The 27,191-nt window shown below is 41.8% G+C and overlaps 1 protein-coding gene and 1 pseudogene across 1 annotated transcript in view; both read right to left on the reverse strand.

The window, feature by feature from the left end:
* KIAA1217 (KIAA1217 ortholog) overlaps positions 1-27,191 on the reverse strand; it is a 673,163-nt gene that overhangs the window by 380,446 nt on the left and 265,526 nt on the right. The gene's annotated exons all lie outside the window — the stretch shown is intronic.
* LOC141575987 (neural retina-specific leucine zipper protein pseudogene) lies at positions 16,161-16,778 on the reverse strand (annotated as a pseudogene).

The raw sequence follows: 27,191 nt of genomic DNA on the forward strand, positions 1-27,191 counted from the left end.
AAGCTCTAGCTCCTGAATTTATTTCTCTCACCTGGATGGAAATAGTAAAGTGTTCAGTGTTGGGCACATAGTAAAGGCTCATTCTGCCACTCAACAATGATTTATTGAGACCTTACATCTACCAGGTCCCATTCTGGCTGCCGTAGAAGTAAGAAAAACGGACAAAAATTCCTGCCCCCATGGAGCTTACATTCGAATAGTAGAGCATCGCAAGCAAAATTAATAAGTAAAAGTAAGTAAAATATATTGTCGTTCAGCTAGTGCTACATGTTGTGGGGGGAAATATGATGCAGAGAAGGAGGACAGGGAGTGCTTTGGTAGAAAACACTTGCCAGTTAAAATTGGGTGCCCAAGAGGGTCTTACTGCTCGGATGACACACTGAGCAAAAATCTGAAGGAGACAGGGAGTGAACTGTGCAGATTCCCAGAGAAAGAGTGTTCCAGACAGGAGGAGGGCAAATGCAAAGACTAAACGCCTAGCAACTATAACGTAATTGCTTTTAGGTTTCTTTCCTGAGGTCCAGCCTCTAATTAGATATCTCCTCTAGATGCCCGACGGACACACTTGAACCTCAATGGGTCTGCCAAAATACTGATGATCATCCACCTTGTTTGATGCCCTGCCTGGGTGAACAGAACCGTCATCCACCCACTGCCTGAGGCAGAAACCCGGGCAGCCTCAGCTCCCTCCCCTCACCTCCTGTATCAAACTAGTTACAATTTCTTAATGCAGTAATTTTAGATTTGTGTTTGGCTTTCTATTTGCTCTATCACCTCACCAATTAAACAAGCATAATTTAATTAACATTTAATGGATAGGGATGGAGGAGGAGGGATAAACTGGGAGTTTGGGATTAGCAGATACAAACTATTATATATAAAATAGGTAAACAAGAAGTTTATACTGTATAGCACAGGGAACTATATTCAATATCTTGTCATAAACTATAGCAGAAAATAATTTGAAAAAAAAAACATTTGATGGACAAAATATTGAGAGATTTGTGCCCAAGTACTTCCAAATGTAAGGTGCTGTTCTTCTACTGTGACAAAGTGCTGGGTTAGACGTGGAGACTAAATCTCCCCGAAGATACATAAAGGCCTGTATATTACCCCAAATCTTACACCATGAAGCTAACTAGCAATTATTGAGTACTTCTTCTTATGTTATTTAATTGTGTTTTTCATAAAACCAAGGCCTAGAGAGATGAAGGAGTCTGGCTGAGGTTATACAAACAGCAAATAGTAGGGTCTGGATTAGAACTCAGGTGGGGTGACCAATGCTTTGTGCTAGCAATGTCCTGGAGGCCACGTGCCCACTGTGATTAGGAAACCAGGGCTGGAGGGAGGCATGGAGACAGACCACGGTGTCAGGAAACAGCAGTAGCAGGATGGCCCTGGGAGCAAGGTTGAGCTCATGTCTTAGATCCTGTTCTCTCTCCTGTCCCTCTTTAGGAAAACTTGATTGTGGTCTTTCAGACATGCTTGAGATATATATATATATAAATATAAAATAAAAACTTGTAAAAAGGAAGTAAAAGTGCCAACCAAATAACAGACATCCTCAGAAATGCCGAAGCCCCAGGGCATCGGGACAAAGGCTGGTAGCCTGGGTGAACACAGTGGATTCCTGGGGAGGAGGGGAGTCGCCCACAGCCCATCAGCCATTCCTGCCCAGACACTCAGCTGCAGGTGGGGACAAAGCACCATGGCTTCCAGCAGCAGAAAGCTTCTTTTCATCTCCCTGTACTACCTCTGGCAACGCTAACCCTGTGCTTAGTCCTGCCTTAACTGCTGGGGAGATCCGCCCAGGGCACGCCTCTAGCAGACTTGACCTCATGAAGTCAGAGATGCTCTCCTGGACCCAACTGGGCAAGGCTGCAGCTTCCACTTCTAATGGGAAGGAACACTGGAAAGGAAGCAGTTTCCAAGGGGTTCTGAAAACTTGCCTTCATTTTCAGGCATGCTTCATCCGACCAGACTGTGTGGATAATTTCATGGGCTCAGGTGAACAGGGAGGCAGGAAGCTGAAAACATCCAATGCAACAGAAAGGGAGAGGAGGCGGGAGGAGACGCCACCGGGAGATGAATGGTCAGCGTGAGGCAGGCTGTCTTGGACTCAGCAGCAGACATGGTCCCAGGGCCAATCCAAATGCTGTGCCCTGCTCCCTCTTCCCAGCTTTTATCTGTTTCCCCCACAGAAAATAAAAACTCAGAGCCTTGAGCCTAGCTCTTAAGATATCTCTATTCGCAGCATCAGTTTTGGCCTTCCAGCTCATTTTCTTTAGACTTCATAAACAGCAAATAAACAATCAGGAGAAATGATACAGGGTACCAAACATTCCATCCCAGGCTTATTTTTGTCTATCTTTGCCTCTTTGTAAACTGGAACTGTCATGTAAAGATCACAGCATTATCAAATGTGCAGGAGAAATGAATTTCAGCACATTTGCAACACAATCATCCCATTAGATTTAAAAAATCAGCTTCATTTTCAACGGCAGTGTAAACCCCTGTGAAAGATGCAGAAAAGCTTTCAAGCAGGTTTTCATGACACTAACTCAACCCATTTGTTCCCCTAATCACTGTCATATTGATCCAAAAATAACAATAATCTCTACAATCCAGGCTCTCCTTGTTTAAAAATAATTTTGACCAGTGTTAAGATCAAGGTAGTGTTTTTGATGGGAAAAAAGCACTTGCTAAACTATTAATACTCTAAGAGTGTAAATAGAATGTTTAAATTGCCTGAAAAAACAAGCTGTCCCTTAAAGACCATGCCCATAGCAAAAATGAACATATTAACGCCATGTGCTATCTAGAAATAATTTTTACTTATATATGAAGTCAAATACAGTTGGTCAATCTAATTTAAATCACTATGTAAAGTTGGAAGAGATTAAAATGTTGCTTCTTTTAGAACCTTAAAATTGAAATGGGCTTTTCCTCCTAATTATGGTTAATTAGTGAGGTTTTATTGTAGCAATAAATCACAGGGAAGCTTCTAGTTTCATGGGTGGTTGGTGCTGATTCAAATCAGGATCACTGACCTGATGCTTGAGGAAGGATTGGCTGCTTCCAGAAGGACCCATTAATGACTTAGGAAAACAGATGTGCCACTGAGCAGTGCTAGCCGTGCCAAGGACAGAATCTCCCTTCTTCTTCCTCCATCCTTTTAAATAAACCAAGGACAGACACCGACCCAGGAGCACTGGATAAATAACCAAGCAATATCATCAGAGTTTGAAAAAAGCCTGTGCAGCCAGCAGCCACTACCAACAGAAGGAAACTGCTTTCATCTCTCAGTCTGCTCAGGTTTTACCAGACCCAGACACACCTGCAAGAAGCCCTAAACAAAAATAAGAAAGGAAAAAGAAGGTCTTGGAAATTGGAATATTTAATTAAAGATCCTTTTGTTGTAAGCAACAGAAACTCATTGAAACCAGCCTACACAGAAAGACTAAAAGGATGTGGGAGCATTGCATACTAGACACTCAGATACACAGAAGGGCCACAGGAGAGTCTGGACTCAGCACTCCCATTTGTCTCTTCTGTCTTATCTGTCTATCTGAATACTTTTATTTTTTCCCCTCCCTCTTAACTATTTCTCTCTGATTCTCTATGTACTGGGCCAAACATGGATGTACCAGGATGTTCTGGTTTAAGTACCAACAGAAACTTCCTATCATCACTCAGATCCAATTTTAAATGTTCAGAAGAGATTATCTCTTATATCAGTATTTCATTTCATTAGGGGCATCTACGGCCTGGCATTGGGGATTCAAATATTGCTCCAGACACTGGGGCCATGTCTGTGGGTGATAAGGATGCAGATGGAGGCTGTGCCAGCATCCCAAAAGTTATCCACGACCAGCATCAGGGGCGGCACTCCCCTTTGCAAAAGATCAGTCTGGGTGAAAAAATATGTCCTGTCAGAGGATGGGTAATTCCTTATCTGAGATCATCCATAGATCCTTTACAGGAAGCACTTTTCAGTATTTCAAAGGAATAAGAATAATCAGATAGCTTACTTGCATTTAAATAGGCTCATCTTATTTCCTTTTAATGTCAATATGATATCACAAAGGGGTAAATGGTATTATGCCATTCAGTTTTTTAAGGGAAATGGAGATGGTGAGGTTCAGAGAAGGGAACAGTCACCCAGCTAGTCGGAGGAAACACAAAGGTTAAAGTCCAGGTATCTGCCCAGCACTGCTGGTGAACATCCAGTGTGAAAATTCTCACTTGGGAGAAAAACGGTGCAGTCTGAAGTCAATGGATTTGGCTTTTGCTGGAGAGGAACCGTAGAAAGTTGCTGGTTTAAGTCTCTATTGCAGAGTAAGAACATTCCTTCTACAGGTGCCCTCACTTCTCAGGGTCCCCAGAGCCCTGGGACATCTGGGCATCCTCTCTGTGATAGTGGTCAGTCCCCAAACCCCAAGGCCCAGTTCCAATCCTTGGACCAGATTCTTCCCTAAACAATGTTTCTCCCCTTGACCCTCATAGTCCTTTACCCCTGAATCTCCTTTAAATTGTATTTTCACCATTAATTTTGAAACAGTTTTAGCTGATTAGATCTGAGAGTATCATAGCATCCTTTTCTTTTAAATATTTCTGAACTCACAAGATTTCATCTCTTTTTCTAGTTTTCCCTTAGCATAATAAGGAGAGCAGGCTTTTATTTTATGTTCTTGGTTAGGAGAAGGGAGAGCAGGGGAGAGAGGACCCTGAGTTTGGGTTGCACTGCTCTAGCTTTGAGACCCCTGGATAAGGCACTTAACTTTTCTAAGCTTCTGTTTCCTCATGTAAACGGGGCTTGTGGAGGCTGAAAGAGATGCTCTGCACACCTGGAAGTGAAGGTGAGTCCTAGAGGCAGGAGAGGCTCCCAAAGAGAGTAAAAGAAAAGATCCACCTGCCACCATCCTGATGTTCTTGAGCCCTAAGTTCCAGAAACACGAGGATGAGCCGGCTGGGCTCTGAGAAGAGGCCAGACAATGAATCCACAGGTTAAGTACCTCATCTTCATGGTCACAGTGCAAAGGTGTCTGCTTATGTCCACAGGTAGCCTTGCGGCCAGGTAATGGGCAGCCCCAGTGTCTCCACTCTGCTTACCATCAAGTTCCCCAGGCAGTGGGTGTTCAGTCTTAAACATGGCACAGTTCAATGTCAATCTTTAGATCAGCTCAGCAGGAAACTAATCCCGTGGCCTGGGGTGACTCATGGGCTGGCAGTGCTAGTTTGGGAATGACTGAAGGATACAGGAGCTGGGTACCAATCTCAGGTTTCAGTGAAACCAAAACAGAGCCAAGGTCCCACTCAATGTCCCACTCACACCCTCCAAGGCCCTACTTCCCACAGGACCTTCCCATGGAAATTATCTCCACTTGCCTGGACTAACAGAAGAATTTTCAGGCTTCTCTAAGATGCTAAATCATCTTCAGTAATGACCTCTCAGAATTAAAAAAATAATTCAGATTAGTTAATAAGCTCAGTAATGAGAATGGATGAAATGCTTTTATATTAGGGGGCAGAGCCAACATTTTCAGGTCACTAGGGAAACCATGAAAAGGCAATAGCATGAACATGAAATAATCAGGCTGAGGCCCTACCTTGTTCAATAAATGTAAATACTATATCAAATTTAACTGAAATGAATCACCACTGTGACAATGAAGGGAAGGAGGAAGGAAACTGGAAAGGATAAACCCAAAATAAGTTGTAAAAAATGTCGATGACATGTCTTTTCACCAGAGGCAAAAATCCTATAAGACATCCAGCAGTGGTATTTGAAGAGCAGCTGGGAAGGGGCGGAGAGCATGTCAGCCTCCTCCATCCCAGTATCTCCATCCCTTCCCCTCTCCTTATGCTTCCACAGCTTCATTCTATCTCCCACTTAGGCAACGTAATAGTCCATCAACATATAAGGGGGTAAAGAAGATGTGGTATGTATGCACAATGGAATACTACTCAGCCATAAAGAAGAATGAAATTCTGCCATTTGCAACAACATGGATGAACTTGGAGGGCATTATACTAAGTGAAATAAGTCAGACAGAGAAGGAAAAATACTGTATGATATCACTTATATGTGGAATCTAAAAGATACAACAAACTAATGAATATAACAAAACAGAAGCAGACTCACAGATACTGAGAACAAACTAGTGGTTCCCAGTGGGGAGAGGGAAGCAAAGAGGGACAAAATAGGGGCAGGGGCTTAAGGGGTACAAACTATTAGGTATAAAATAAGCTATAAGGATATATTGTACAGCACAGAGAATATAGTCAATATTTTATAATAACTATAAATGGTGTATAACCTTTAAAAATTGTGAGTCACTATATTGTACACATGTAACTTGTATAATGTACAACTATACTTCAATTAAAAATTAAAAATAAATAAAAATAAAGAATAGCTCTTAAGAGATGAACATTCATTCACATGAGGTATGAAAAAATAGTAATAATTTGAAATGATATTTTGTACATTAGTAGGGAAAACTGCTTTAATTTGGGGAGTGACATGCCTGAGCACGTGAGGCAGAGGAAGGGGTGTGTGTGTGTGTTTGTGTTTGTGTGTGACCAGGAGGAGCAGAAGGACTTTCTCAGCTTCCTGGAGGCCACACGAGGGACAGGCAGCTCTGAGACAGCGGAGGGAAAAGTTCAGAGAGCTACCCTGACAGAAGGTGGAGGAGATGGAATAAGAATCCCAGGTAATAAGAACCGAAGGAAAAAAGAAACAAGGAAGACATTAGAACTCAAAGAATGAGACATCGTACAACCTGCCTGTCTTGGCTTTTCTCTTTTTTATTTGGTTTCTTTAACATCTTTTAATGTGACAAAAACTGAGTTTGTTACTGACAGGTCTTTATGAAGAATCAGAGGAAGAGAGAGGAGAAAATCAGAGAGGAGTGGGGCGAGAGGTAAATATGACAGAATGAAAGCGTCTGCAATACCCAGAGGTGGGTTTACATTTATTTTCCCAGAACAACCTCAAACCCTCCCAGTCGGGACAGTCCACTCACTTTCTGTCACACTGAAATTTTGCTGGATGTCACCCCGGTAGGCACACAGTTTATCCCAGAATCTGAGGGTGGAAAGAAGAGGCAAAACCCATGGAACTCTGCTTCCCACTTACTGCAGAAACTGCTCTACCTCATCTGCCATTTGTCCCCGTGGCAGGAAGCTCACTGCTTCTGAGGCAGTCTGTCTGTCTGTCAGTCTGTCTGTCTGTCTGTTCCAGCTGTTCATTCGGTCTCTTTCATCTTACTCCCAAAGCTCCCTCCACTGACCCCCTGGTTGGTCCCAGCTCTGCTCTGGAAGAACAGGGGAGGCCAGGCCTCTGTGGGACACACTCATGCTGGAGTTGCCTTCATCCCTCAGTCTCCCAGGCTTCCAACCACTTCCCGTATCACGAGGTTGCTTCATGTTATCACTGCCTCTTCCAAAGTGTAGCAGCTAGAAGACCATCTCAAACCCCTATGCTCCCATCCTCAGCCCTTGACATGTGTTCCGGGCAATTTTACCCACAGCCAACACTTAAACAAGCTGATGACTCCCAGATGGGTATATGCAGCCCAGAGCCCACCTGTTTCAGTTCTGTGGATCCAGCTGGTTCCTGGACATCTATCTACTTGGGTGTCCTTCAGATACGTCAAGCTTAATATGGTACTGACTGGTTCTAGCACCTTCCTCCAGGTGACTGCCAGGCACCCTCCATCCCACGGCTCTGTGAATGGCTCACCAGCCACATGGCTGCCCCAGGCAGAAATCTAAATCCTTCCCTCATCCCAGTGCTGTCTAAAGGCATCCACCAGTCATCCCTCACACTTCTCTCCTTTTGCCCCCCAACTCGTTGCTTAATGCGGGCCACGGCTGAACGTGTCTGCAGTGATGTGACTGGTTTTGTTTGCCCAAGGCCGCTGTGGCATCTGAAGAACTGAGTCTCCCTTTTGATGGGATCCTGTCCTGCTTTGTTGGGTTTATGTCCTCTCTGCCCATGTTCTTAGTCTCCATCTCCCAATCCTCCAAACTGCCCCCAAAGTGCCCTTGACATCATAAATCTGACCATGTCACTCTCTTCTTCTCAACACTCTTCAAGGTCCTGCCGAATTACCAGTGTTTGAAGCACAGCTTGGGTTTCTGCAGTGGTGGCTACTTCACAATGACCACTGTCACCTGACCTTTGAATGGCCCATTGACCCTTGAAGCTATTTGACCACATTTGTCACACACACTGTTCCTCAATGAATCTTACAAAGGTGAAATGTTATTGAGAGTCTAAGATTAAACATCTAAAGAGTAGCACACAAGTGATTGTGTTATTATCATTTATATTACCTTATACATTTAGGAAAGAATAATATTTATTTCTTCTTTCCTGATTAAGTGACTAATCTTCCATTTAGGATGTCTGCACCGAATTAGTGACTCTCAAGCTCTCTCTCCTCAGAAACTGGGTTTTTATTATTAAACATTTTCCCTTTTTGCTTTTTAGTAACTTTCATCAAAAGTAAGGCTGAGGAAGTACTTCTTAGTTGAGGATTCTGTCTGCTGAGTTAAAACGTGGTGAGATAATCATCAAAATATATTCTATTATTTTTGTTGGTTTCCAAATATATTTTCTACATCTCTCTTCTCTCTCTCCCTTGGAGCCATCCTTCCCCATTTCTTCCTCAGCGCTCACCACATTTCTTTCCTACTTTCTGGCCATGATGAGCAATAATGCCTTCTGGGGTCACTGCTACAGTCATGGTTCATGTTTATTGCCACCTGGTAACCAGTGGCATTTAGTCAAGCATTTAGCACGGTGTAGATAGGCTCTTCATCTTGTGCAAGTCCACCCTGGGATTTTATGTCCTTGATCCTTCACTCACTTTTTGGCATTAGAATGTCAACAAAGCAGACACGTGACTTCCCAAGACATGTGTTTCAAAATCAGAAACCATTAAGCAACGTGTCTATTTAATAAAATATTAAGTTATAAAGAAAGACTTTAAAACACCAATCCTCTTCCCTCTCCCTCTCTCTTTTTTTCTGATTTCATGAAGCAATTAAGGCTTAGATCTGGAGAAATACTGCAATTACCTGAGTACAAATGGAAAGAGGAAAGCTAGCCTTAGGATGGCCAATGTTAAGTGTGTTAAGCTCCGCTGGATAAAGTTTTAAAAGTATAAATGAGCCAGTGAGTACAAAAGTACTTATTAAACCATTTTTTTTTCCCCAGTGAAGGTTTTATAAACAAAACTTGCAATATTTTGTCCACCCCTGATTCACTCATAGGGAAAAGGATTGCATAATTACCAGCACAGTTTTTAGAATTTCTAGCTGCATAGTTGGGTAAGTGGAAAAGAAACAAAGCTTTATAATACCTTCAGTAATTGGGGATTATCTATTAATGGAAGATCTAATTCCCTTGGTGATGGCACAATGTTCCCGTTAATCGGTCTCAGTAGTCATGCTGACACATATGGTGATTTATTTAGTAGATAGAGATCTACTTTCTTGAATATTCAAGACATGATGACTACAGCAATATCCTTAAAAAATATTAACAAGACTACACTGTCATCAAAGCAACATGACTACCTGTTGAGTTCCACAGAGACACGCATACACATGTTCAAAATATAAAACAATGATCTTCCACGCATACACATGTTCACTAGGCAGCTGGGGACACTGCCAACCTGGTACCATTAAATAATACTCTTGGCTTTTTTGAGGGGAAGGATGGTTTGCTTTTTTCCCCTACTCCACAATATTATAACTTTAGGCCCCAAGACCATGTGAGTGAAAACACAGGGTTGTACATACTCAGGATGTTTTCTTTTATTTTTCTCTACCCAGAGCTGAGGCTGAGTCAAGAGCTTTCTCCAAAGGGTCTCCCTTTGGTATTTTTCCTCGTTCATCCACAGATGGTGTCAACTTGATTATGTAGAGGGCTCTAAAATGACTACCACTCTTTCTGGCACTTAGGACATACTTCTCCATTCTCTGTGTCTATTAAAATTTCCTGGGCTCCAAAGAAATCGACAGAGACCAATAGAGCAAATGTTGGCTCTGGCTTTGTTATTCTTTTGCATTGAAGTTTTCTTGGTTTTTGGCCTCTGAGGAATATCTTTATTTTCCTGTCAGGTTAACCAGGCATTACAAAAGAGACACATGGGTTTTTTTTTGTTTTTTAAATCTAGCGTTTTTAGCTTTCTTCTTTGGGGAGGGCACACTTTGAACATCTGTTATGTGTTATTCCCATTAGTACCTGTTACTGATATTTCTAGTTACAGCCCTTTAAAAATCTTTGTGAGATAACTTTAATGGATAGGGCACAAATAGAATAGATTGATGATTTTTCTAGTGTATTATTTTTAAATATTCAAGATGCTTCTTCACAAAATTTGAAGACTGTAAAAAGAAATTTCACCATAAAAAATTCACATTACACTGTACTAGAAACTCAAGTAGCAAATTAGTCCTCACTTTCTGAGAGAGAAGTCCATAACTGAAAAACAGAAAACTCCCCAAATAATAGCAGACTATATAAAATAATTTTGTAACACAAATACTCAATTGCAAATGAGAATGGAAGGTGGTTGAAAGTCTCTTTTAATGGCTCCCAACTGCCGAGTCTTTCTTTTTAAAGTGGAGTATGGGTAGCTAATGATATGCGACAGACTTTTGTGGATACCTGCAGCTATAAATTAAACATGGTTGAAACATTTTAATTCTGATGGTAATTCAGTTAAACATGATGTTATATTAAATAAACAGTATATCATAAGCTAGAGTTCAAGGCTTGCATAATTTTAAATATGAAACATTTCAAAGAAATGCCTACTTGAGTTATTTGTTTGTACCCACAGAAGAGGCATGGATGCATTTGCTTCTACTGGAAGAGAATCTTTAGAATATTCTGGCCTGGAGTTTTAAAAGAAAGTTGTCATGTTGGTGTACATGAGCCTTAAGATTTTGGCCCTACCCCTGCCCCTGCTCTGACCCTTGAACGCTGGGGTGCTTCGGGGTCCTGGGCCACCTTCTCTTCTCAGACTTGGGCTGCATTCTCTTTTCTATACCCTCCAGAGGTGATTTCATCCAGTCCCATGGCTTTAAAAAGTATTCATACATTGATGATCCACTTATTTCTATGAGCTGATACAAGCAGCCCCTGCCCTGCGCTGATCTCTAGAGCCATGTTTCTAACTTCCTCTCCGGCATTGCCTCCCAAGTGTTTAATAGCTGGACCACATTCACATCACAAGCAGAACTTTTGGCTTTCTCAGCTCCCTGCTTTGCTTCCTTTTCTCCTCTATGACTTTTCCTTGTTCAATGTTTGTCATAGAACCCACATTATAAACCAAGCCCTGTGGAACCACAGCCTTCATCTACTATGGCTTTCAACCTAGTTAAAGTCTAGAACCATACCTGACACGTAGTGAGGGCCAATTCACTGTTCACTGAGGGAATGGAAAAGCGAACATCCGTTTCTCTCCTGAATTCATTCCAAATGGCGCCCTCCCTGCCTTCACCTCTTCTGGCCTCAGTTCTCTTTCACTCTGTTTACTTTGCCATTTTCTAAATGCAACACGGTCTGTTGTAATTCTTTCTCCCCTGCCTGGAAAACTCCTACTACCTGAGGGAAATAGTCTGCTCTGCTTTTTCCATGCACTCACTTCCATTTTGTACATAAATCTATTCAGAGAATTCTATTTAGATCAGATAACCCAGATATCTCAGTCATTGTATGATTCTACTTAAAGGCAAGAATCATTTTTTAGGTTTTCGTTTTGTTTTGTTTTGTTTTTTTAATTTCTAGTATTTAGCACAATGCCAGACACATAATCGAGAGCCACTTTTTTTTTTTTAAATGACTGAAGGCATTGTAGCAATTATATTATCAGAAAACAGTTTAATGACCAAAGTCAAATACTAAAATAGTGGCTCAAAAAAGTCTTCTAATGTATATCTAACATGTATTCAAGTGGAATGTCTTATGTTTATTAATTTAAAAAAATGAATAGATATGTAAGGTAATACACCAGCATACTATTATATATACTCATAATGTATATAATAAACTGTCAGATGTAAGCATAATATTCTTGATCTAAATAAATAATTGTGTTCAAAAATGAATTTCCTATCTAGTCTAACTTGTGTATTTGTAAAGATGATTTCTCAAGAAATATAAAATATAATGAAAATTCTATTCTGGACAAAATTATATAAAATTTCTTGTATAAGAAAAGATTCTTTGCTTATTTGTGGTTCTCTGTAGTTTCTCTTGGTAATGTAAATTGTACATTTTGGAAACATGGAAAAATAAAATGAATCTGAACCCATCTGAGAGTGTTTTTTCCCTGTTGCAAAAAGGAGTAGAAAACCAAAGAGGTAGAGTTTTTGACTTGAGACCTAGGGATCATTAACTCAAGAAACTGTAATAGTTAACCAGGTATAGCAGAATCTCCAAGAAGGTCTTTCTTCTGTGTAGATTTTCAAATTCCCAGACACCTATCTTACCTACATCTGGTCATGAACTAAAATGTGTGGTTATTAGGTGATTATAGAAGAGACAAGTGCTTTAGAGGCAGACAGACAAGCAGAAACTTAGGACAGTTTGCTCCCAAATGGCCAAGATTAGTGAAAATATTCTCAAGAACATATACAGCAGATAATGATATGCAGAGATGATTTATTTGCTTGGGAGAGTTTTTATAAATATATTCTCAAATAACAAGGTAACCACACATTCTTTCATCTATACTAACTCTGATTTTTTTTTTCCCCAAATGGCCAAATTCTGATTACTTAAATGGATCAAATGGAATAGAAGGATTTTGAAGATAAGCTGGCTCATTAGACCTGACAACTTAAAGCTAGAAGCATTATACACAACAAAGTAAAAAACCTGAGTACAGGGAGTGAAAGGGAGAGTAGCTTGGGTAGTAAAATACTCTACTGGGGTTGGCAAAATTTCTCTTTTGTGGTTGTATACAATCTCTTTACAGAAGAAAAATGTCATGGGGGCACAGATCTAAATTTTGGAAGGTACTGAATAAAGCAGATTTTAGAAAAAGATTTGTAAAAATAGAGTTGGTTACTTTAGGTTTGTAGCTGAAAGAGAAACAGAAAATCATTTTAGGATTTTTCTAACTTAATCAAACCAAGAAATGTATTTTGTTTACAGATTCATTAGAGATAAACAACCAAACATAAACATAGTAAGAGACAGTGCTCACAATTTTTCAGCATTAAATGAGCCCTGAGTATAACTTAGTTACATATATAATATCCAACAAAGAATCAGCACAACCATGGCCCACTCACTGCCCAGTTATCTTGAACTTGGAGGAGGCAAGAAACAACAGAGAACTAGGAGTGTAGGTTGTGGAGTACAAGAGACAGTATATATCAGAGGTCCACAAGAGTTCATGTCAAAGACATCTGAAGGGAAACCACAGGATGTTCTAGTAGTTTTTGCCTTTTCCATGTAGGCTACAGGAAAGAAAAAAAAGCACTGAGTTAGAAGGCATTGGCTCAGGTGTGCACCTTTAGTCTTGATCAAAAGAAATAATTCTAGGTTTTTTCCATATGTGTCAAAAGAGAGAGATAAATTAGATGATTTTAAAACTTTTATCCCACTCTAGAATTCTGAGACTGTTAATTCTCCTTTTCCTCATGCTTCTCTGATGCAGATACATTTAATTTTTGATCAGACTTGTGAGTCATTGACCTCTCTAGGATAAATGAACTATGCCAAAGTAACTAATAATACACAGATCAACTCAAAGAAAACCCTGATTAATTTTAAGAGATGGTCTCATCCTCCTTTTCTGACATGTTAAATTTTAACAGACTCAAGTAAGCAAATGAAATATGGGAACACATATTGTATTTCCTACTTCTCATCTGTGACTAGATAGAAGACAAATATAGATTAGATTAATCAAGGGAAGTAAGAAGAACGCTAGAAGAAGTGATTAATTTTCAATATTCACACAGTCATAGTTTATACCATGTCTGGTTGGAGAAAAGTTGCCATTAAATACAGATAAGCAGCATGAAGTATGTTTTGATGTCACTTATAAAACAACTGTCCAAGGTAGGCCATGTGAGTTTCAGTAACAGGTTGGAGAGAGAATCACTGACCTATACAGATGTGTAATGCAAGACTCTGGACTGAGTGGTACCAATAAAGAGCCAAAACAGTGATTTCAGTAACTGAGTGACCATGCTACCATTGTCCTGTTGCAGAAACACTCAGCACTTGACCTCAGCTCTCCTCAAAAGTGAGTGGTATTGGTCACAATGGCAAGGAGATAAAGGAACACACATGATGAGTATAAACCCACTGCTGCTTCTGGAAAGTACTAGACAAAGTGCAGGCCCTACCAGTGGGTGATGGCTGTTTACTGGCATTATCAGCTTGTTACGGGTAAAAGCAGTCCATTGAGTACACTTTTCAGAGACACTGTCTACCTATAGATATGATTACCTTCCATGCTACTTCCCTGAGCAAAGTCTCATTCATGTACTAAGGCCTAATGTCACTATAGTCATCAGCAGTATCCAGAATGAATTTGAACCCTACTAGGGAGAAAACACACTCCCTGTGCTCCAGTTATTTATCGTTTTGACTGCTAGAGGGGAACAGCATTGGACTCCTGGTATCCAGAGAGAGTCTCAGTCAATATGTGCTATGGCAAATAAGATGCATGTGAGGTTACCCCTTGTGCACACAGGATAGTGCAAAGCATACGCTCAGGGGTTGAGTTTTCCTGGTGTAGGTACATGGGTGAGATCTGTGACAAAATACGATTCTACCTTCCACAGTGACTGAAGGTAAATAGAGACCCCATTGTGCTTGACTTGGAGTATCCACACGGCACATGTGCTCTTGAAATCTCTGGACACACATTAACTATGTCATTAATCCTTACCATGACTTCTCCCCATAAACCACATATCATTATTCTTTAATGGTTGACGAAACTCACTCAGGAAAGATAATTGCCTTGCTCAAGGCCACCGAGGGAGCCTGTGTTTGAAAAGAATTAGACTTGAGTGATTTTTGGCCTACAGGTTTGTACTTGGACCACCAGGTCATATGTGATGGAAGAGCCTTTTTTTTTTTTTTAATTGCAAGAATATCTAGCCAGTAGCGTAGAGTTCTGCCTGGACTTCAAGTTTAATTCACAAAAGCTGCATTCTCTCAGCTCCTTGTCATACTGGGGAAAGTCTCACCTCAGCCCGCAGAGAGGCAGGAGGCCAAGGCAGCATGAAGGGAGCAACAGAGGACCAGTGCATGGGCTCATCCACTGCCTAGGCTGCAGTCAGGAAGCTGGAGCTGGAGTTGGGGGCTTCTAGGGGAGACCATTAGGGATCCCACGCTGAGATGCCAGAACTGAAAAAGTGTCAGAAGTCATCCAATCCAAATGAGGATTAGATGAGGCAATCAAGACCAGGGAGCAAATGGTTTGCTCAAGGTGACAGAGGCATCCTGTGGCAGAGCTGAGACTAGGGCCCAGGTCTTCAGATTCCTGTTGGGTGTTCTCTCTGAGCCCACACCCACCACAGGTCTTGCTGCTTTGGGCCCTGGAGGCCACTGGGTTGCACAGGAAGAGAGCCTCTTGAACAGGGCTCCTGGTCTGCCTTGATACTGGGAACTGAAATGAAAATGCAGTAGTCCTGAAATGCGGAGGCTGCAAGTCTTGGAATGAAAACACAGCCTCATTGCTAATTACCACCTTAATGCTCTACAGGTTGAAAACCTTGAATTAAAAGCTAAACTGAGGGAGGGGCTGCACCCCTCCCTCACCTCCCATTCACTGTGTCACCCAGCCATCATCCACGCTCCCTTCCGTCCCCCCCATATACACAGTGACTGGCACTGACTCTTGCAGATTTCAGTGTCCTGGTCATGGAGAATGGGGCAGAAGGTGGAAGATTTCTGTGCACGTCCTGCGTGAGGGGAAGGGACCCCTTTCCCAGAAAATGACCAGCATCTATCCCCGGAGTATGCCTTCAGGGTCCAGGAAATTGGGGGATAGTTGTGTGGTCATCCAAAGGAGTATCTGGCACCAGAAAGGGCTCAGTAACCATCTAATGAGTGGGACAGCCGCCTCCGGGGTGGAGTACTCCGCCGCTCCACGGCCAGCGGCTCAGAAGCAGCGGGAATGGCCTCTGGCTCCGAGCCGCTCGGGGCCATCCGGGCACAGCGAGCCTGGCAGAGGTCGCGCCCCCTGGCCCGGCGGGCCAACCAGCCCGCGCCGCCGCCGCAGCCGCTTGGAGCAGCGGGCCCGCGTGTGCCCGCGGCTTTTCGGCGCGCGGCGCCCGCGGCCCCGCAGCTGCGTTTAGCTCCCGCACGGGCATCGGCACCAGCGCCGCGTCCGAAAACCGCTCCGCCGGCTGGGCATGTTGGGCTCCTGTCTCCTCTGGGCTCCCTGGATAGTAGGTGTGGGAGCCCTCAGCAGGGACTGGGCCCTGACCCCGCAGCAGCTCCACGGCCGCCCCAGCACTCAGCCCCAGTGCCTCCCCAGCCCCCAGCTGCCGCCGCAGGGCGGACAGCTCCTCCAGGCCTGGCCGGCTGCTGTCGGTGGCCCCCACCGTGCCTGGGTCACTGAACGGAGGTGAAGGAGGCACTGAGCTGCAGGGTGTGGAGCCCAGTGAGGCTGTGGCGGGGCCAGATCGCCCCTCAGAGGGTCCCTCTTTACCTCAAATTTCATCAAGTCAAAGTCATTGATATATTCCATGGCCAGGGGACTGGGAGGGAGTGCCATTCTGGGGCTGGAATGGGAGGGGTGCACTTTAGGGATAGCAGAGATGATGTGTCCGTGTCAGATCCAGGCAGGCACAGCTTCCCCAGAGACTGGAGGCCCCGTTGAGCAGGGCCTGGTGCCTCTGTGTTCAGAACAAGGGGCTATGGGCACAGAGCCCACTTGGCACTCTTGGAAGAGCCTTTTTTGAATTGTACACAGAATGTTTGTGTGTGTGTGTGTGTGTGTGTGTGTGTGTGTGTGTGTGTGTGTGTGTGTGTGCATACACACTCAAGCCTGCAGGCAAGAGTGTACATCTTGGGATCGCAAAGTCCCATATTCGATGCGTCTTTTCACTTCTCAATATTAGAAAAAACATTTACAGCATTGTGATATAGTTATTAACTCCAGAATTTGTTCTCTTCCTTTATCATGTCTTTGTTTTGTCTGAGAAACAGCAACAAATCAAAAGGCTGGAAACAGAAAGGCATATTCTGAACCACAGAATGTCACCAGACAGTTATTTTCAGGGACCAGACCATCCAATCTTAAGGTTTTGATTCATTTGTTAATAACGTCTTTGATGAAAGAATTGTTTTCCTGTCTAGAAAGGTGCTTTAGCACAGTGGTGAAATGTGTAGGTTCAGGGGTGAAAAGCACCAGAATTAGAATGCTGGTTCTCGCTTTTCCTGTCTGCCTTATGATCTTGGGGAAATAACTGAAACTCTTTGACTCAATTTCCTCATCTGCAAACTAGGGCTGCCGTAGGATTGTTACAAGGATGGTCTGAGACAATATATGGATAATGTGCTTAGACTTGTGTTGGGTGCATGGGACGAGTACAGCAGACGTTAGACTGTATCACCATCATCATTACAAACATACAGGAGACAGAACCTGTTTTTCCAAACCAAGCTAGTGGTCAGTGCTCCTGCCACTTCTTTATTTACAAGCACTAAGAGGCTACATAAATAAATAAAATCAGGACCAAACAATTTGAGGGAATATAGCTAAGCAGAATTCAGGGGAGTACAGAAAGCTCAGGAAGAAATGTCACATTCTCAGATGTGACTCACACCCTAATTCTGAATCAAATTGTTGGCACATCTCCACATACACTGTAACATTCATCTTCCAGATGGTGAGTTTGCATCATGAAGAAAGTTCTTCATGGGTGAAAATTGGATATCAATGCTTTTGTCCGAAAGTTTGTTCTCTGCCAAGATCTTTGGTTCTAGGGGCTGATGTGGAGTATTGGCTCAGAATGAAAGGCACACTGGCATCACAGTGATGTAGTGACTCACATCATTAAACGTGGAAGGGTGGTACCGTCAAGCTGGAATAGACCAAGATAACTACATCAGGTAAGATCGATCTACTGCTTATAGATAGAAAACAATACCATGTATTCTGGTCTCAAATAATCAAGGCAAATCTTCTTGGAAATTAAAAATACGAGGATGAACAAAATTAAACAGTAGAGGAGTTGGAAGATAAGGTCAAAAAATCTAGAAAACATGAAAAGACAAGAGATAAAAAATGTAAGGGAAAGATAAGTATGAGAAAATTAATGCGGTAGATTTAACAGCCAAAGCATAGGAGATCCATAAAAGAGAAAATTAGAGCAAATACAGAGGAAGAAATTATCAAAGAATTCATAAATAAAGAATTCCCAGAACTGAAGGTGACTGCTCTTTAAATCGCAAAGGGCCCGTCGAGTAGCCAGTGAAAGTGGACGGGAAGAACCCCACACTTTTAAATACTTCAGAGAAATGTCAGATCATCAAGGACAGAGAGGATGTACTCAAAGCTTCAAGAGAGAGAAAAAAATCACCCACAAAGGAAAGTGCGAACATGTGAGCAACACAGGACTTTGCATCAACACTTCTCAATCCCAGAAGATAATGGAGAAAAGCTTTTAAACTGATGAGGAAAAAATTATTTGGGGTCTAAAACTCTATGCCTATCCCAACTATCACTGGAATGTGAAAAGAAAATAAAGTGGTTTTTTTGGACATGTAAAAATTCAGGACGTTTACATCCCATTTAGTTTTCTGGGAGGTAGTTTTTCAGGAATGTGCTCCAGAAAAGAGTGCTGTCTAGAGGTCTGAGAATCATTCAAGGAAGAGGAGGACAGAAAGAGCGAGGGAAACAGGGAGAAGTTATCTGGAAAAAAAGGAATTTTATGAATAGAGTCATATATTGTCCTTGGGAGAATGAGAAATGCTGAGAAGACTAAAAAGAGTCAAGACTATAAGAGGAAATGATGATAGCACACTTCTGGGCTTAGCAACGGAAATATTTATGAGGTCCTATTACTTACACATTTATTGATCTTCAGTTTTCATAATTAGCCTACAGGTAAACCATGGAAGACTTAAATATGATAATGGAAAAAAATAAATGTTATCAATCTTTTCAATAAGAAAACAAAAGTACAGAAGATAAAATTTAAGAGACAGAGAGGAACATGGAACAGAGGTGGAGGGAAAGCTCATGGCACTAATTTAAGAAATAAACTAAATGAGAGACTCACATTAAAAAAAAAAAAAAGTTAAAAAGGTGCCAGAATGCACTTACACTACCAAACAAATTACTCAAGGGGGGAAAAAAAGGAAGTCAGATCCACGAGAACGTACATGAAGATCCTAAACTAAACCTTATGGATCAAATGAAATAAACATTCTAAAGAACTAACAGTAAGATCCTAACGCCAAGGGTAAGAATGCACGCCAACTCAACCCAACCCAAGACGCAGGACTATTACTTGGATTTCTTGATCTTATAACAAGCACTTGAAGTAAAAGCCTATAAAGAGAGCCCTAGCCCTGTACTCCAACAATTAAAGGCTTTTATTGGTTCTGTATGATATGACGTCTGGCCAGGAAAAAAGGACCCTGATTAAGAAGAAAAACAAATACACATTCTGATGAGTGTTATCCTTCAAAATGATCGAGTCCTGCTGCCGATTTCAGAATTCTTGCAGTGAACATTTTCCTTTTGGACAGCCTGGGTCCTCTCAGGGAGACACAAAGGGAACATCACCACAGCAGTTTATCATCAGTCCCTGGTTGTTTTGTTTTTGTTTTTGTTTTTGTTTTTTTTACAAAAGTGTGCACTGTCTCCATTGACCTGTACCCTGATAATCATTCTTGGTTTCAGATGACTTTTAACTAACCCCCAAACCATAACAGTTTTCAAAGAAAAACTATTTTTACCCACTAACTCCATCCAAAGATGTTCTCACAGGTTGCAAAAGAAGGTCAGTATTTTGAATAATCTTTGGAATAAGCATTTAGCTTCAGATTGTTTGTTTAGAACCCCCCTCCCTGGTACACCTGACACAAACACAGATATATATGCTATATGAATGTTTGCACACTCTTCCAATTGAGGTGATTGACATTCTTTTTTAGAAGAACTTTTTAGACCTTTACACATATTATACCATCAAAAAGAACTTTGCTTCTAAGCAGCCAAAATTCAGTCTATTAAGCAACTTCCACCAGTACTTTCAGAGTCCTTCAGGGTACAATGTATGTGTCTCTTATACAGTATTTTGGTTAGCAAAATTGTTTTTGTACAAACATTCCAGTGATCATTGTGGATAAAACAATAAATAAGCCAGATCAGGACAAAATTAAAATTTTCCAGACAGAAATTTACACCTTTGAAATAGCACCTGGCACAAAAGTGTATTACTGCGTGTTCATTTGTAACGTTTTAAAGAGAGGAGGTCAGAATTAAAGTTATACAATGAAATTATTTTTTTCTGTAAAATAAAATAATTCCAATTATAAGAATGAGAATATTAAAACAATTTTTTATTTTAGTATAAAATCAGAGGACCAAATATTACATTTTTGGTTGAGCTTAAAATATATTCAAATAACCACTTATAAAGGTTATTTAGTGATTTAATTTGTGGTTCTTGGAATAATGGAGGAAATAATTGTGATATTTGAAGTTATGATTTCATTGCCATCAGTGATTATACACACAAAAATAATAGATAGCCTTATTTGGTTACAACATTTCTCAATTCTAGGTCAAATATTCAACAATGTTCTTGCTCAGTGAAACATTCTGACAATCACCTGAGAAGACCCACTTAAATGCCCCAGGTAACAATGTTTGCAGAGATTTTTGTCATGCTTCGCTAGGAGAACCATATCATTAGATTATCATTTCAGATAGAAATTCATTTTTAAAAGAGACTGCAAAACACTAAGCATGCACAAATTCTTTTGCTAGTTAATGATCTGTTTTTAGAACATGTTCTTTTCTTTTTTCTGTTTCTTTTCATATAGATAAGCAATGAAAAAGAAACTTCATGCGAACATAACTGGATTAAGAAAGACGGTGAAACACTACCAAGAGTAAAATCTCTCATTCTCAAAGAGAAGTGGAAACAGTCAGTTTTTCTTTTATCATCCCTTAATGAATGAATGAAAGTCCTATTACCTCTATCTTCCTAATTATTGGTTATTTTTACAACACACTCTAGGATTTTAGAAGGGTCACACACAAACGGATAAGTTTTTGAAACCATAAGAAGTCTCATTCATTTAAGTTATGTAGCAGGATTATTAAGAAACAAGTTTTTAAACCTGAACTGACAAAAGCAGCTGATTTGAAACATTACCTTTGTGTGGTGAAGTCTTCCGCTGGGCAGGAGTGGCTGCCGTTTGCACCTGCTGCTGTTCAACCAAATTTCCTTTACTCTCAGTTCTCAAAATCTTCTCCCCTAAGCTGCTTTTTCTCTGTTTGCTGTTTAAATCATCCCTTCTAGATGATGGCAGCTTAGAAGCTGCATTAGCAAAGAAAGGTCTAGCCAAGCGAGAAGGTTTGGACATTTTAAATAGCAGGGAAAAAAAAGACAACAATAATAAAAAGAACCAACCCCAGAAGGTTACCTGCTGGGGCAGCAGCTTCTAAAAAATCCTTTGAGCTTCACTATTCAGTTGCCACAGTTAACAGTATAAAATGCCACTGGGTGGAAAGTGCTGGGCTGCCACTTGGATTTCTTTTAAACAAAAGGCGTCATGCGGTCACATAGCCCATTTGCTTGACCTGTGGAATGTACATGGGTGTTTCGAAGACGCCAGTGATAGTTTTGCAATGGTAATGCTCCAACTCAGAGTGAATGGCAGATGCCGGAAAAGGGAATGTAAAACACACACACACACACACACACACACACACACACACACACACGGAACTTCCTAGCGTGCACAGACTAGATTACACGGGACAGCCCAGAAGTGGAAAAAGAATGCAAGTATCACCCACCCACTCAGGTACAATAAAGGAAAATGAGCCATATGTGTGGTTTATATTACTATGAAGTGGATACGATGTTCAGTTTCCAGGCATTAGTTCAAACAAATATTTCCTCGCCTTAGAACATTTCTCTATTATATTCCAAAGGGTGACTGTGTAACAAATGCCCAGCTACATAATTACTTCTCCTGCTGTTTACAGAACACGTGTAGCACCATGGAAAAGAGTGAAGACAGAAGAACGTCATATCCATGCCTGTTTGGACTGCCACAGGGTACCTACTAACTGGCGAGAAAGGGAGTTGTGTGTCCATGAGATGTGGTGTGTATGGGATGGGGGGGCAGGGTCCAGGGAAGAGAAATAAATTATTTCACCCTTTAAAATCTGGGCTTTATTCTAATGCACAAATGAATACTTGCCATTGCCATGCTTTCTGAAATAGTAGTGATATAAAAATAAAGCATGTTCAAGGGGTCATATTTTTTGAGGCTGAAGACATTCCTTCCATGAACACACAGCTGGCACCAGGGACGCATGACCTCTTCCCCACTCAGGGCAACCATTTTCCTCTTAGTTTCCTACGTCAGTGATTTTTATGACTTGGGGTTAAGCTGTTTCCAACCTCAATTATTCTGTTTTCCCTTAGGGAGCATCCTACACAAACTCTCTATGAACTAGAAAAATCTTCTGGGAATATGTAATCACACAACTGCATTCCAAGTGTAAATACCATGCTATTCCCTATATATAGTTGATAAGTGTGCAGCTACTTAGCACTTTATCAAAAGCAGAATTATGTGCTGGAAAGAGTATACAATTTGGAATCAATTGGACCTGAAGTTACCTCCAAAAAGCCCTGGACAAGTTTCTTTTCATCAATAAACTTGGGATAGTAATTCAACCAAAGTGACAAATCTGCACCTTGTCTGGCACATGATAGCACCCCATAAATGTGAATTTCCTTGCCCTGTCCTTCCAAAAGTTTATAGTTTTAATGATTCCCAACAGGTCCAGTACAGCCTTATAAAGCATGACAGCTACAAAGTCAAGTCCTCACCCAGCCCAGAGAGACCACAACAAGATTACACTCCTGATTGCCGACCGTCAACCTGGGAGAAAGTAATGTGAAAGCAGACCCTTAGCAGTATGAGAAATGTGTCCTGCCAACGAGATGAACTACTCACTGCATTTGCACACACTGAGCTATCATAAAATCTACCCCGTTAAATACCAGAAAGCTTAACTACCAAATTTAAGCGACCCCTTTACTCTTTATAATTCTTTCCAAATAGGACAGTCCTTGCTTTAATTTATCCAAATGATCTTTTACTTCTGCCTGAGAACCATTGCTTTCTTTGGCCCCTACGGGTTTCTTCACTGTCTCCATCAACAAGAGCAGTCAGCTTTCTTTTCAACAAGAGATTTCATGAAGAAACTGACTCCGACCACATCATAGGCAGCCAAGAGGAGAACATCAGAGTTGTGTTGGGAGCCAGCAGTCAGAAAAGTCCACGCACCAGCCAAGTGACCCCTTAAGGCCAGGCTCACATTTTAAATCAAGCCTCAGAACCATGACCAAAATGAAATGTCTCAGACCCTGAAGGGCACAAAGCACATGCTGCTGAAGACCTGTGGTGCCTGGCAGTGGGCAGCTGGGTGCAAGGATCAGGCCCAGGAAAGAAGGATGATGTCATCCTAACACCGCTGGAAACAGGTGGTTTATCTGTGCAACGCGGATGGAAGCATTTCTGAGGAATGGAGTTATGGCTCATCACAGCACAATTTCATTCTCTGGGAGAGCCCAGTACAATTAGACCCGGTTTATGAAGGAGAGAGAAAACACAAAGTAGACTATGTACCAGGCTCCTTGTACAGGTGGGGACTGTGTTAGCCAGAGTTCTGAGAAACAGAACCAATAGGATCGATCTATCTATCCACGCATCCATCCTGTTAAACACAAACATACACATATATATATGTATTTGTGTATATATATAAAACATATATCCTATTTATATATATCTGTCTCCTATAGGACCTGTTTCTGGAGACCCCTGAGAATATACATGTACACATACATGTATATACATAGAAATACATTCCACCGCAGGCCCGGTGAATTCAAATACCGGGGAAATTTACAAAGTGACTCTGATGCTCAGTGGGCTTTGGAACCCCTCTAGGACATCTCCCTTCCCTGTGCCCAGGCCAGTGGCTGTCCTCTGGCAGCCGCTGCACCTCAGCAGGGAGGGCCACCTGTACGGCTGTTTGCTTATTTTGCTCCTTCCATTTTTAAGGATCACTTGCTGTGAGCAGGTTATACGGTGGCTCTTACGGGGGGTTTCGGGGAAACTCTCTGAGAACACCAAACCCATTTCACTCATCAGCTAATCAGAGTTTCAGTTTGAGCTGCAATATTTGGGGTCTTCTCCTATCACTCAGGAAATAGACTTCACATGTCTGCAGCAAAAATGCATCTGTTTAAATAGCACTGGTTCATCCACAAGGTTAATATTTTAAAGCACAATGAAGAGCATCACACGGTCCAACATCTTTTCTCTCTACTCACTGGAAGTGTCCTGGGATGCTTTGTCATTTAGTGTATATCAAACCCTCAGGCCATCATAAATTCTGGCCAACAATGGTGGTATATTTTTATTTTAAACCAAGAAAAGAACTGGAAGCTGACACAGAAGCTTTTGCCCAGCCATGCAACCCAAACCAGCCCAACAAAACCCTTCTAAAAATGGAAGATGAAAATAAAGAGGAGAGGTTTTCTTAATTTTTTTCTATCTTTGCTTCATTTCAAAAAGGATCTTAGTTGACTTACAAAACACATACACTCCTAGAATGAACGTAATATGAAGTTAAAATAAGAAATAAATAATAATAGAGGCCAGAGGAAAAGTCGGAACATGGAAATGTATTCTATACTTAAGGCAGATAGAAAATTTGGCTCTGAGCTTCCTAGCACCAAAGGGAAAAGGGAAAGAGGAAAATATGTAATCTATGTTATTTTATAATTGTTGGATTCTAAAGTTAGGAAGCTACCATTGGAGCACAAAGATCTTGTCTGAGTTGTGAGTGACCTCAGGGCAAAGACCAGCCCCTACAGAACAAACCCTCCCTTTCTCTGGGAAGTAGAGCACATCTACCAACTTACTCCAAGAAAGTTCCTTTAATCTACAGTGGACAATTTCTCTACTGTGACCAGCAGGCAATTTGCTCATCAACTCCAGATCCTAATACTTCCAGACTAAGATCTTTCCCTAGCTGAGTTTTTGGACTCAGATTTACTTTGAATTCTTGGGCTTTATTTCCGCCTGTTTCCTTTCTTGATTGGTGTCTCCCCACAATGACCTAAGCACAGCGTTGGTCAACACTCTGGACCTTGAAGTTACCTTTCTCCTTAAGACTGTAACAAGCCTCCAGCGTGTACTGGTGGTAACCTTGTCCCCGCAGCACTCTAGGTTTTCTCCCCGAGTCTCACAATCTCACTGTCACTACCTCTAGAAATGGCTGACCTTTCTGTCCAAAAAGAGTGGGGCCAGTTTTCTTCCTCCTCTAAAATTTGAAGTACTTACCCTGTCTATTCTAAACCAGCCACCACCACTTTTTCAGTGTTAGAACATCTTGCTGAACCACTTTTAATGATTATCACTATGGGATTGTTCACTGGACTCTTGTCCCTCTCCAAGCCCCTCCCCACATGTATCTTTACTTAGCTTCACATCTGGATGCCTCTAGCTCTGAACCACTTCACAGAAATCCTGGGAGATTCTGCTGACATTATTCCTCACCAAAGAAACAACACTACGATGTTCAGAGCATGGGGCTTGGGTAAACCAACCCTTCCCGTAAACTCTCTTCCTCCTGGCTCTGATCCTGTGCTATGGCTCCTGAATTCAGCTTTTGTAACCACCTCAGCAGCCTTGGCCCAGGGATGATCTGGGAAGGAGGAGGCTGCTGGGGTGCGGCTCCCAGAGGCTGGCTCAAGGCCACCGCCTGCAGTGACCCTGCACTTGGCCGGCCTGCACCCGGGCTCTCTCACAGTCTGTTAATCTGCCACTTCCACTTTCCCATCAGGATTTGACACCAGTAGCCACCTACACATGACTGGTCCTTTGATCCAGAATACCTCCCAACTCTGAGTTCTCTCACACCTCTCTGAACCTGTTCTGTTTTTCAAATCCTGATGGCTTAAACTGACACCAAATCTCCATGCTTACTAGTTCTTTCTTACAGCTAACCCAAACTCCTCCTAGAAGCTTTGAACAAACTTTCTCTTGTTTTGACATGGAAATTGAGATCATATACAAGGGAATACCTTCCCTCATTTCTTCATGATCCACTTTGTGTAATGGGAGTTCTGTGTACTAACTGGGGTTTTCCCCATGATCTGGAGACTTGAATTGGCCCTGGTCACCTTCCCAGGTAGCCACACCTGCCTCACAGTTGGAATGATTAGTGTCTTCCCAGTGCACCTTGGAGCTGCAGACAGGGACTGGGTTAGGTCCACCTGCAGGATGCCCTCTGGGTGGGTGAGAAAATGTAAATGACAATCCACACCCAACTGAGGCGGTGAAGGCAACAGACAAAAAGCGATGCCTCCCAAGATGAAAGTATGCAGGCTGCTGGTGGCCTGGTTTTCCTTGAGACAGTAACGATTATTAATATTAATTGTTAGCACTTACTGTGCATTTTTCAAAAATTTATTTATTTTTTATTTTTGGAGGGTAATTAGGTTTTTATTTTATTTTTAATGGAGGTGCATGGGATTGAACCCAGGACCTTGTGCCTGCTAGGCACGCACTCTACCACTGAGCTACACCCTCCCCCAATATTGTGCATTTTTAATACATACAACATGATTCTAAGTCAATTATCCCTCACTGTCAGCCTAAAAGGTAGATTCTACCACCCCCATTTTACAGATAAGTAAATTACGGCACTCATAGGCCTGGAAATTTACCCCAAATCTCACAGATTGAAGGTACTGAAGCTGGGATTTGAACTCAGGCTGGCCTTGGCTCTAGAAATCACAGTGTCTGACTGCAATCCACACGGCCCACTGAGCGTAAAATTCAGTGATTGTTTAGTCACAGTGGTGACCTGGGACAAGTGCCTTTGTCCTCTTGGATGTCACATGCCAAA

Source organism: Camelus bactrianus, chromosome 35 (genome assembly GCF_048773025.1).
Source record: "Camelus bactrianus isolate YW-2024 breed Bactrian camel chromosome 35, ASM4877302v1, whole genome shotgun sequence".
Lineage (NCBI taxonomy): Eukaryota > Metazoa > Chordata > Mammalia > Artiodactyla > Camelidae > Camelus > Camelus bactrianus.